This window comes from Anabrus simplex, chromosome 5 (genome assembly GCF_040414725.1).
Source record: "Anabrus simplex isolate iqAnaSimp1 chromosome 5, ASM4041472v1, whole genome shotgun sequence".
NCBI classification, from domain to species: Eukaryota; Metazoa; Arthropoda; class Insecta; order Orthoptera; family Tettigoniidae; genus Anabrus; species Anabrus simplex.
Window position 1 is genome coordinate 437,599,303 of NC_090269.1, and position 13,709 is coordinate 437,613,011.

At 38.9% G+C, this 13,709-nt stretch overlaps 1 protein-coding gene across 1 annotated transcript in view; it reads left to right on the plus strand.

The window, feature by feature from the left end:
• LOC136875079 (uncharacterized) overlaps positions 1–13,709 on the plus strand; it is a 191,798-nt gene that overhangs the window by 11,378 nt on the left and 166,711 nt on the right. Inside the window, exons 2-3 of the mRNA XM_067148812.2 lie at positions 1,036–1,161; positions 6,656–6,738. The gene's annotated coding sequence lies outside the window, so the exon portion shown is untranslated. The remainder of the gene's footprint in view (positions 1–1,035; positions 1,162–6,655; positions 6,739–13,709) is intronic.

The window sequence follows — 13,709 nt, forward strand, 5'->3', positions numbered from 1 at the left end:
TGTTTAGATGGAGGCCATGTTTTGTATAACAGTATCTCTCAAAACTGCTGCATTCAATAACCAATACTTCAGAGAAGTATATGGGAAGAGAATTAAGTAGGGCATTGGTACATATTATAGTGGATGTAGAATATAATGCTTATGAAGAAATTCGGGAGGTTAGCACAGGATATGGTGACATGGACACCTGTATCGAACTAGCCATGGAGAGATATTGGTAATATAGTATCATTGTCAGCGGTTTCTCACCAATGTACCTATGGTTCAACCTCAGCGAGTGCATGTATTACATATGAATAACAACACAGTAAAGGTTTCCATGTATTCAATAAAAAATATATTCACAATATTTTAAAATTACATTGGAACTAGTTTCGACCCATCTAGGGTCATCATCAGCCATATCGAAGCAAAGATCACTCTTGACGAAATCCTAAGAACATGTTAATTTTAACAGTAAGATTATTATGGAATAACAAGTGAATGTGGTAAATGAACTGAGATGTTAGTATGGGACAGGTGAGTAATAGCTAATAAATATACAAGGAATATACATAAGAGGTTTGGAACAAAGTATAAAAGGGGTTAGTGTTGTTATTCCATAATAATCTTACTGTTAAAATTAACATGTTCTTAGGATTTCGTCAAGAGTGATCTTTGCTTTGATATGGCTGATGATGACCCTAGATGGGTCGAAACTAGTTCCAATGTAATTTAAAAATATTGTGAATATATTTGGTATTGAATAGGTGGAAACCTTTACTGTGTTGTTAACTTACTCATATGTTATTCTCAGTTCAATACAGACCAACAACATGAAATTTATAACCGTTAATGCATGTATTATGTTTGAAATAAAAGCCATGTACCTGTGTGATTTGGATTCAGTGCATGACTAGAGGTTGTGTACATGTGATAAGGAAATTGACAGTCATGGAAAGCTACAAGCATGCTTCATTGCTTGATTAGTCTATGAACATATGGCCCTGATGATGATGACGGTGATGATATATTTTCTGTTCCTTGTTTCAGTAGAATGCCAGTGACTGTAGTTTACTACTCCAGTTGATGTAAATACTTCAGTTGCTGTGTGAAATGGACCAGAAAGTCGAGATCAAGAAAGAACCGGTCTGGCTTGATGAAAAAGCAAGTACATCATTTGTAAGTATGCTTCCCGACTAATTTATAATGACTGGAATTCAATTCATGTTCAGCAATTCTGTGTTTACGTGACAGTGGTCACTAGGATGAAAGCAACGTGAGTGGTTGCGCGTTGAGCAAAATGCTCACGATATGATATGACGTGTTTACATGATAAATACCAACCGATTTCAAGCATAGATGTATAAACTCATTAAATGAACATATGAATATATCTCAAAAGGTTATAAAGGACACTACAAATTACAAATGAAATTACAAATAATAATAAGTCTCAAGTGGTTATAACTGTATCTGGAAAAACAATTCCCAACTTCCTAAAATTGTGTGTACATCTTTTGTAATGCCCTTTACACAAGGAGGATGAGTAACTATATTTTCAGCACAAGTACATGAGCATGGATTTCTTCTTGGTGGGTGTCTGCTCCATTTTGTCATCTTATCCTTCCCTATATAAACATTGTCATTAAACATAAAATTCTCATTTACCTCCAACATATGTTATTTGCCAGCTACAGATTGCTCTCCAGGTACGGTTCCATAAACATGTTCTTCTGGCTTTGGACTGTTTGGTATCCATTTTGTTTTCACTGTGTTCCCTTTCACAGTCCGAGTCACTGTTTTCGCCCTCGAGTTGATCACTAGAAATTTCATCAAACAAAGCTAAAATGTCACTACCTGAAGCCATCGTAATGCACTAATAACACACGCATTAATACAATCAGTTGCAAAGAACACAGAAATTAGCGCCAAAATGACTGGTCGCACGGGAAGCAAAATGCTCACTGTTGACAGTCGCTGATGATTCCCCCCCTCCCTGTCCCTTCTGAAGCTCACAGATGTGCATTTCAATGCATCCATCCTTCTCTCAAAACTGCAGTGCGAAGGTACATCAGGGCTCAAGTTCGAAACTACATGCTGTATAAAGGAGTAGATGATTTTCAATTACCGTGAGCATTTTGCTCCTATAACGACCACTGATGGGTTAACAATATATATTGGAAGCAAAATCTTTCAATATCCTGCTCCTTTAATTAGTGAACATTCAGGGTTATTCTAGGTGATTCAGAAAAAGAAATAAACTCGCCAACCTTTAAAAGTTACTTCTATAGGTGTTTCATTGATTTCTCCTTCCATGGCATAACACATCTAGATGGTAGTGTGGCTGTTCTCTTGCATGTTGGAACATGTCACCGTCAATGCCCATAGTATTTGTGGTGATGTCATCCTGGATGTTGTTCAGTGTTACTGAAAATTGAGGGCAGTTTTTGATATTGAAACACTTTATTCATGCCATTTTTCCCAGGGACAGCTTAAACTGTCAAAATAACTGAGATAAAACACCATCATCTTACCTACAGGGTCTGGCTTTTTTCCCAGGAAGTTGAAGTATTTATTACCTGAAACTGAGGGCTGGTTCAAGATCAGTTCATTGTCAACGGTAGAAACGCTGGCCTCCTTTCAATCCCAAGCTCTCAGTCATACTGATTTACGTCAATAGAGCACACTGTTTAAACCTTATTCGCAACGCCCTCATATATATTCGCCTTATAGTTCAGCTGAGTGGTAAATGTTAAATGTGGCTCAGTATGAGCTATACCATGGACTGACAATTCTGTGACAGGTACACAGGCACCATTTATCAGAATGGAGTGTAATTTTTTTTGTGAGAATCTATTTAAAAAACTTCATTTCTTTTCGTCAGCAGATTTCAACACCATGGAGTACTGCGTGTTCGATTCTAGCTGAATGCAACATAATTTAAAGTGAAATTGATCTCCAAAATCCATGACAGTTTCGTTTACTCAGCCTGTACTGGTAATCTGTTTTCCCTCTGTGCAGTTTTATCGTGTTCCACTCATCACGACTAAATGTTGGTACAGAGATGGAGACATTTATTGAAGTCAGTGGCCATTTCACAAAGTAAGTCACTCCTTATTACAGAACTAAGTCAGTGAGTTATTTCACTGTTTGCACCACATTGCATGGTATCTGTCACGTTTTTCATTGCAGAGCAGATGGTCAGTGGTAATTCTTGTTCTGGCATAATTCAAGGTGAAATATCTTGTCACATATGATTTAGTTCATACAACTGCTGAGTCCAGTCTCATTTGTCAAGATTGAAAATTAGCTGTTAGGATGCAGCTGTAGGGATCAGAATAATCTGCAACCTCAATTCTTGCACGAAGTAGGGCTGTGGCCTGCTCTCTGCCAGGCTGAGTAGCTCAGACGGTATAGCACTGGCCTTCTGAGCCCAACTTCGCATGTTCGATCCTGTATCAATCCGGTGGTATTAGAAAGTGCTCACATGAGTCAGATTCATGTTGGTAGATCAACTGGCACATGTAAGAATTCCTGCAGGACAAAATTCTGAAACCTCGGCATCTCCAAAATCCATGAAAACGTAGTTAGTGGGACGTACACCAATAACATTATTATTAAATCCTTCTCTGGTGAGACAAAATTTGCAAAATGTAATGTGTCTTTTGGTGTTGTCTAGAACAAGTTTTTCACCTGTATTTTGTGACTGTCTCATCCATGATTTGGACAATATGAAAGTGTCTGAGATTTTAGCATTGCCAATACAGCCATATCCTGTATGAATACAGTGCTGTTACATGCCAGTCTGCCAGGCCCACTGAAATCTATACACGAACCTACCTGTGATCTTTATATTTTCATGTAGGCCTACATTGGAAATATGATATTTATCATCAAATGAATCAAATTCTATAAAATTTCACTCATCCAGCTTCCTTTGCCTCTTTTGCTGTCTTTGTGATCGTTTTATGGATAAATCAGGACTGCCAGCTTCAAGCCTGATGAAGTTATGCTCTTTTGATAGTAGTATAAATATATTAGAGACTGTTATTTAAAGCTTTGCTGTTATGTATTGTTAAAATATTTTGTATTTGAACTGAAGTTCCCAACAAAAAATGCAGGCAAAAGCACTGTGGAGATATACCCCGAAACCCTGCAGTTCATGAGATGATGTGTGGTCTGCATGACAATTCCTCTTGGCCATTATTCTAGACTGTTACCTCTGTCTCACTGTATGATGGCTCCTTAATTGTTTTCTAGCAGCCTGAGGAGACGTTGGACTGGCCCTCAGATCAGTATAGAATTCCTTGACCATGCAGTGAATTAAACCCTAGGGCCTGTGGGTACAATGCAGACCTGCTATCCCTAAATTGCAAGGGGAACACATAGTCATTTAGAACCTGCAATAAAATTATATAACTTTAGAAAATTTTATATTACTTTCCGTAGAGTCAAAGAAAATTCACAACAACTGATCATTTGTAGAACAAACTTGGACACCATAGGCAAGTCATCGACATGGGATATGAGATCCAATTTATGTTTGCTTGGTGATCAAATTCATCTGTGGAACACAAGTATTGGCAAGGAACAAACATGTGACACAAAATAGGATGAAGGCGACATGATGTTCCGGGATGAGATGACATTGTGTGAGGGTGTTGGGATTGTTCTTGTCTTTTCTGTTGCTCCCTCTTCCTGTGCTATTCTCTCATTAAGTTTATTCTATTGTGTTCTTTTTCATGTTCCTATATTATAAGTAAACTCTTGTGCTCACCCTGATGTAGTTCAGCTCTTTTCATCTGCCTGCACAGATGTGTTCTTGTAAATCAAATGCCATCCCCATTGGAGGTGAGCTGCATATACCATTTTTACCATGTACCAATCCTCCTGCCATTCATAAATATAAGGCAGTACCAGGAATTAGACCCATTCCTCTGAGGAGGGCAGCTAATAGCGCTAAGCATTATGCTAAAATTATGACACAATACAATACTTGTTGGTTCATTTCCATTTTTTAAGGTTAACATTGATGGTAAAATACCGAATTTATAGTGGAAGAATGAAATTTATTTTGTTAGCTGTTGAGATATGGGCCAATCTGTGTATTACATAGATGTAGACACTAAGGAGATGCTCCATGTGGTTACCGTGCATCCTTACTCGTGCTTTATAGCCTCTTGTCAGTGAATCATGAACTCTTGGGGTCATACCTGGCTGCACTCAGATTTGGTTGCGTGAATTGTTAATGCTCCTGTAACATGCATCTTGCGGATAGATTGGGCTTACACTCATGTATGTAGTGTTCCTGTAGCCAGAAATCGAAAGGATTCAGGGCAAGCAAATGGGGAAACTGTGTTACTGGTATCTCCTCAACTAATTCACCTATGAAATGTTTGAGTCAGATCCTGTTGCATTAGGTACAGAAATTGAAGTATTACCCTGTTGTGCATGAAATACATCTGTTGTCTTTCCGCAAGGGTAAAGTTCCCCAATAGAGCTGTTAATTCATTGTAGTATGGAAATTTGGATATCTTCTGTTAAATTACAGTAATATGCCATATCTTGTGAATCCTACAACTTCTGTAAATAAATTGCTATCTGCGAATTGTCGATCATCAGTGTCCTAGCTAGAAGCCAGTGGCAGAACTGTAATCTTGACATAGTTGTCTGGTTGCCCAAGAGCTTGGACATGTTGGATAAGAAAAGGATAAAGTAACTGATAGTGATGAACTAACCACATGAGTGTGTGGTTATCTCTATTAGAGTCAGTTCTTCACAAACTTGTTGTCGAAGAATCATATTTTTGAAGTCGCAACACATGCTTCTCCATCTCCAGCATGTGGACTGTGTGATTCCTCTCGATCTGTTCTTGTTGCTGCGAGTGATCCTATGCCTTCAAGTCACCGCAATATCCTGCTGGGGCCGATGACCTTCGATGTTAGGCCCCTTAAAACAACAAGCATCATCATCAGGCAATATCCTGCTGAATATTACTGCAGAAGGGATGTGGAATTGTGGATGTTGTTCAGTGTACATGACATGGGCCCGTAGCTAACTTATAGTGGAATATTATGTCCACAATTTCCTTCAAGAAATAGTAAGACTCATTTTCACTACTTAAATCATTCACACTCTACAGAATCTCCAGTTTTGTTCTGATACATTACTGCACTGGCAGCACAACATCAATCAATCAATCAATCAGTCACTCCTGAACTGCATTTCGGGCAGTTGCCCAGGTGGCAGATTCCCTATCTGTTGTTCTCCTAGCCTTTTCTTAAATGATTTCAAATAAATTGGAAATTTATTGAATATCTCCTTTGGTAAGTTATTCCAATCCCTAACTCCCCTTGCCCCAATTTGTCCTCTTGAATTCCAACTTTATCTTCATATCAGTACCGCAGTCAGAGCACTGCAAACACAACCATCAGAAATGAAAAATGAACTTCAACAGGAAGACAGTCTACAATACAGAATGCTACACATACTCGGCGCAGGTAAGATGGTCCATATCTCAACAGGTATTGGTTTTGGATATTTAAGTAGAGGAATTGTTATTTTAGCATTGACCAATACTACATCCTGTGGGGATATGGGACAACTTTTACATTTTTAGTTTCGTTACCTCTTTACTATATATTTATTAATTTACTTTCCGTGTTTTTTATAGCCTTCAGCAGCCGTGAAGGATGAAATAATCATAGAAGAACAGACAGTTGATCAACTTGTATCGTGTTTCAAAGAAGAGGAGGTGTAAGTACAGTTTATAATTTACACCCCTAACACTAGCTCCCTGTGTGTGCAAGTCAGCCTCGGGATCCCAAGATCCCAGGTTTAAACCTGGCACACGTAGTTGTGTTGTTGAAAGGTGGACACTCTGTGTTGTACAATGTCAGCAAGTTTCCCTGACCAAATTCATGACAAGTCAGCTGCTGATCCTTGAGAGTTTTGGTGTACTTTGCTATCTAGTGGACCTTAGAGTGAGATTGACCAGAAGCCAGCCAGATGTCCTGCTAGCTTGCTTACTACCCAGAGGCTCTGGTTTTGATTTCTGGTGAGGTTGCATATTTTTACGTTGATCCAAGAACTGGTTCAAAGGCCACTCAGCTTACCTGATAACAATTGGGCAGCTACTGACAGTGGGTTGGCTTGCCAGGTCAAAAGCCAAGAATAATGGCTGAGAAAATTAATTGCCCTGACCAGAAATAACGTCATAATGTGCAGGCCTTGAGACTGAGTAATGGTCTTTTGGTAGGCTAAGGTAGGTTCATTATGGCTGTAGCAATGAGTGATCATGTTTTTTATGATTGGAAATTCTGTTTTTTAACAACCCTCTCGACTCATTTGACGTGTTGTTCATACGAGCATTGGCTAGGCCTTCAGCTTAAATAGTGAGACATTTCCACGCTGTGTTGTACGTACTACCTTATATTTTTATCACCCGTGCAAGTGTTTCCCTTTTGTCAAACTTGTATGAATAGAACAGGAATGTGGTTTGTTTACAGCTCTTCTTGTGAGAACTTGTACCATAATACATTGCCCAATTGTAGCCTCTGAATGCACAAACTTTTCATTAGGTGTCAATCAGTCTTCTAGGCACAGTTCCAGGTGTAATAAAGGCCAGTGACAGCAGTGCTATTGCTGAGTTATTGAAAATGATTTAGACAGCGATTTGGAGGACAGTCATGGTGATTATGATGATAATGGAGAAGAGATTTTAAGGGAATATGACAGTTCATCTGGTACAAATTACTGTGAAATCGTATTGATAATTCCGTGTGCAAGGGCAAGACATTGTGACTGGGTTGTGTGTTAGTAATAGTGATAAACAGGCAATTATTCATCACTTTACAGGCTCTCTAGGGGTGTCAGGAGAACAGAGAGCCAATTATTTAGATAATTCTATATGAAAAATGCCTGTGTTTTTGGAGTTTATGGACCCATTGTTTTCCGACATTGCATGGGAAACAATTATTTATGCTATGGAGCAATTATTGGACACAGGTAGGGAAAGATAAGAATACGTGATGTCAAGTGGTTTGACACTAATGAGTATGGCATTAAGGCCTGTTTTGCTCTCTGCATTCTGATATCCCAGGTTCGTGAACTTTGAAACCTAACCCCATGGCCTACAGCCCTGAATTGCCTTGAACTACGAAGCAATTGCTGCTCAGCCGGAAGGCCTGCAAATTACGAGGTGTCGTCTCATCAGCATCACGAATACTCTTGCCCATTATTCTTGGCTTTCTAGACCAGGGCCACTATCTCACCCTCAGGTAGCTCCTCAGTTCTTATTATGTAGGCTGAGTGGACTTCAAACCAGCCCTCAGATCCAGGTATATATCTCTGACATGGTGGGAATGGAGCCCGAGGCCACCGGGTAAGAGGCAAGCATGCTACCCCTACACCACGGGGCCAGCTTCGTAAACTTTATATCCAGTTATATTAGAGCAATGATAAATATATTGAGACCCCAAAAACTGTGAAGTGTCTCTACATATACCCAAATGTTTCGATATTTACCACACAGAAACTTTGTTCTGATGTCATTGTTGGTGAGTACAATTATTTTGAATGCTTCACTGAAAACTATGCATAGAAATTCTCCTTGCTCTTCCATTACCGAGCAAGATGGCAGTGTGCGCTGAATTTATGATAAGAATTATGCAGAGTATTATTGTATATATAGTGGTAATGACTATACTGCAATACTTCAAAAGTGCTATAATCACTTCAGATAACCCTTCTATTTGAAAAACTATTGGTGAATGAAAATTGTACTCTTAAATGTTTGTTCTGGTGGAGTGCTGAAAGTCTGGGGCTGGCAGCCTTATGTTGGCCACAGCAGAGATATGTGAGTGGTGTTGTCAGACTGCCCATAGCTGATCAGCCAATATTGTGCTTGGTGCTTGACCTAAGTGGGGCATCGAACTGATCCCGGTCCTCAATATTGCACAATTTGTGGAAATAGCAGTAGGAGGAACTGATTATTTGTGCATTGTAATAGCTGCTCGCTAAATGGCCATAGAACCTGTGCAAAGCTTTCAATGTCTGACCTCAGAAAAATAAAGAACGGTTCTTGGCCTTGGTTATGCTTGCAGTTTGAAATATCTCCATTATCGGGCTCATTCTTTACAGTTAACAATGATACACCTAGTGACTTAGTGAATAATTCTACATGTAAGTAAACATCTATCACTTTTCACCTTCAATGTGCGCAGTATTATGCGACCTGTACAGTTACAATATATCCACGCATCACTTGAATGCCTCGACCTGACTGTCGTATGTGTCAGTGAGATGTGGTTGTCCAACACAATTAATGACTCGGAAATGTTTCCTGATAAGCTGATATTGTTCCATAAGGCCCAGTCCCACAGCCCTACAGGGGGAGTTCTAATTGCAGCCAAGCCAAGATGTCACCCAAATTGAGTTCATTACGTGGAGACAACAGCTGAAGCACTGTGGGTAGAAATAACATGCAACAAACATAAATTCCTTATTGGATGAATTTATCATGCCCCTAAGTCATCCCCGGATATGAATGATGAACTAATCCTCTTTCCCAAGCCTGTGCAAGATGTACAGCAAAATTATGATCCCATTTATATTGACGCTGATTTCAACCTGGAAAATGTGTTGTCCAGAAATTCTGCCCCTATACCAAATAACATCCTCGGCAATAGATTTATTTCCACTTTCTATGATTTATTCTTTTCTCAGTTAATATTCCAAGCCATGCGTATTATGCAAACAACACACTCAGCACTTGATCATTTCCTAAGTAACATATCACAATGTGTCCAATCCCTTAATATTATTCCTGGATTCTGTGACCTCAGGCAATTCCTACAACACTGACCCATAGGAAACCATTTCTCAAACCACATACTGGAACAGCTTTTAAGTTTTCCTGAAGAAACTGAAACAATCTGTGCACTTTATCATCAAACTGTCTCCCTGTTCTCATCTCAAAAATCACCAGCAGTATAGACATGAAGGTGACATGCTAAGACTACGAGAAGATTTTCTTGTAATGCATAGGACAAACCTCACCAATAGTAAATATAACCAGAAAACATAAATCACCATGGATCACCAAGCGGACAGCATAAGTTATTCGAAGGAGGAACTGCCTGTACCAAAAATGGGAATGAAACCCAACCAACTGTGAATGGGAGAAGAACAGACTGGCTACAAATGAGGCTAAACAATCTATCAGAGATTCCTACGATTCTTATATTCATGGTCTCAACACCAACTCCAAGGAACTGTGGTTTTTTCTCAGAAGTAAAGGTTGCAACAGAGCTCCATATGTATTTAAACATAACACTACGGCAGTCTCTACACCACAAGAAATTGCGGGCATCTTCAACAGGATATTTAATAACAACTTCTCAGCCCAAACTGAGGAAGAGAACACACCTTATTCAAGGACAACTACCCCTCTCTTCCCACTAACCAATCTGTATTTCTAAACAAGTGAAGTCGATGATAGCCTTTTGAAAACAATATGACATGCCACAAGGGGGCCAGATCTAGTGCCAGCAAGAATTCTGAATAACTGTGCAGCCGCCTCAGCAACCTCTCCTTGCACTGCTTTCATCAATTCCATGAATACTGGGGCTGTGCCTGTGGAATCCAAAGAAGCCAACATTGTCCCAGTTTTCAAAGATATAGACTAGGAAAATATAGATGAACTCAAATCAGCATGGTTTCATTTCTGGAAAATCCTGCACAGCACTTTTATCAAAAGTCGTTGATGACTGGCATTTCTTATTGGAGCAGACAGGTGTCTCACATGTAGACTGTGGCTCTGGATTGGAGGAAAGCTCTTGACCAGGTGTCACATCAAAGATTTGTGTTGAAACTTGACAACCACGGCATTCAGATGAAAAGGTGCTAGGATTAGGGCCTAAGGAAACAGGAACATGCCCTGAGAGGAAGCTAGGTTGACCGAGGTTAGGGAGCTTTCCATCTGTAAATTCATCCGTCTTTTATTCAATGGTAACAACATATTTACAGAACCATAACGGAAGAACCTTTTTGAAGTAATCCAATAAACTCCTATTGGCCTCGTATATACAACCAAGAACATAATATCTTTTACCCACAGGTAATATAACAGAAACACAAGTAGTTCTAGAATATGACATTTGAAAAATACATACTATAAAAGAAACGGCGTTGAACTGGCCATAGGCCCCAGGACTACGAATCCAGCACATCCACACTGCACAGCACAACTCTAATCCAATTACACACCCATTCGCGGCCACAACCATTAACCTTTCATTCAATATACACATGCAACATTCACTCACGACTTACGCTCCGAGGTTTGCATCCCGGAAGCCTCAGGTTCGAGAGGAACCCCCAAGTAGATGCTCTAGAGAGCGACAAATAATGAGGATCAAACGCTGGACACAACCAGCCACCAAGACTACAATTGAGAAGGGAAGGGGAAGGAACAGCAGGGGGAACAACCAATGTAGAAACAGAAAATACACTCAACTCATAGCGCAGGCGCACTTCAAGTGTCTGTAAGAGTCTTTTGAGTCTGAGAGCGTAATTAGAAGTTTCTCGTTATACGATTTTTTAAATACATGAAAACATACGTGATACAGGGTAAACTGCCGGCATGGCAGAAGGCATTTTTGGTTGGTCGAATGCAACGTGTTGTGCACAGAGGAGCCAAATCAGACCAAACCACAATTAGTTCTGGAGTAGTTCAGGGTAGTGTAATAGGGCCCCTACTGTACTAGATTTATGCTCTCGACTTACTGGACTGTGTAAATTCAACTGTGACTTAGTATGCTGATCACAGAGTCATTTACAGAGCCATGAAAAATAATGATGATCTGGTAAAATTTCAATCAGATCTGGGTAGTATAGCTCTGTGGTGTGATATAAATGTTATGAAATGTAAATATGTAAGACTAAGCAGAGCTAGAAAACCACTCCAGAACCAGCCTACTATATATAGAATTGAACTACTGACTTCTCACTCCATCAGCTGCCCGATGTTCATAATACAGGTAATCTAAAATGGAATAAGCACTTAGAAGTAATGAGCTGTAAGGCATATTGTGCATAATCATAATCTATTAACTTCATTTCCCATATTTATAATTCCAGTGATCACAAGTATAATGATTGGCCTTTCCACGTAATCAATACTATAAGTCATTATAAAGTACTAAAAACATTTTATACTGCAGTACCGGTTTCGATGCTATGTGTGATTCATCTTCAGATGCTGAAAGACCTTGACCTTAATAAAAATAACATATAATATGAAAACCCTACTTATTTTAATTTTAAATGACTAAATCAAAGTTACATTGATGCGTTTTAGTGTTAAAATGTGCTTGGGACAGAAATTTAAAAGTCTAAACTTGTTCGTAGGTTCATCATAACGTAACTGAATCTTGATGTTAATCACACACTTATTCACTTGATTTCACTATTGCAATGTTGATACTCTTATTTTAAGTGTTAGGAACATCTTTTTTCTAAGTTAAATGGTACTCTGTTTTGTAAAACTTGCTTCAGTAGGAAGTCTATGTTTTCTAAAAGTTTAGTAATGAGGTATCAAATTTCTTGAAGTTTTTTTAGCATACTTTGACTTCTACAATTAAACAGGTGCGAATCCTGTATTCTGAAGGGGTAAATAAATTAAAAATCTTGTAATTTGCTCAGGGTCAGGTTGTCTCATTATTTGAAGTGAGATGGTGAAAAATGTTCTCCTCTTCATAATTGCAATCTCATGGACTGTGTTGGATTATCTCAGTAGAGGAAAAGAGTTTTTCTGTTGGAGAATGTCTATGGAATATGTTTTAAAAATGTTGCAATTTACTTACTGGCTGTCTCTGGCCTGTCACTGCTTCTTAGGAGTGCACCATGCACTGCTTCGTGTACGACGGGGGCTAGGTATTGTGGCATCGGAGGGGAAAGGTGGTGGAGCAAGGGAGAGGGCTTGGGGATGGGGATGGGGTATTAAGGGGCAGCTCCTGTGTGTGTTCTTGTTTCTGTTTATTGACTCCCTTAAAATAATTTTTTTTTAAAGGGAGGGATGGCAGCAATTAAAAGGATAGGCTTTTTCTGTTATTTCGTTAAGATTAAAATTTGAGTTGGCATATTGATCCATATTGATGTAAAATTCCTTGAATATATTGGGCAATGGGCCTTCAGAATTTGTGCTTAGAATTTCCATATTATTTTCGGTATTAGAAAATTTATGTTTATAATCTTCTATGTGTTGTCTTTTGGATGAAAAAGTATTGTGTTTTATGGCATTTACGTGTCCATTGTACTGAATGTAGAAGCTTCTGTCAGTGCGTCCTATGTAACTGGCCTCACAATTATTGCATTTCATTCGGTATACTCCTGGGTGGTTGTACTTGTTTTCGTTAATGGATTTAGTAATATGCAGGAGAGTGGCATTATGATGTTTTAAAAGCTATTCTTAAATTACATCTTTAAAGATGTTATTTAAGGGGTGGATACTGGCATTGTTAAAATTGAAAATTACGTAGTCCTTATTTGAATTCTGCTAGAATTTGCTCTCAATAACAATTATTTCAGATTTTGCGATACTATCTACCAAATACGGGCTTCCCTATGGGGTTACCGGCCTCAGGGATATTAGCTGAAATTTATATAGAACATCTAGAACACTCAAAGATCAGTAAAATTTAGAATATTTTGTTTTTGTGTAGGTT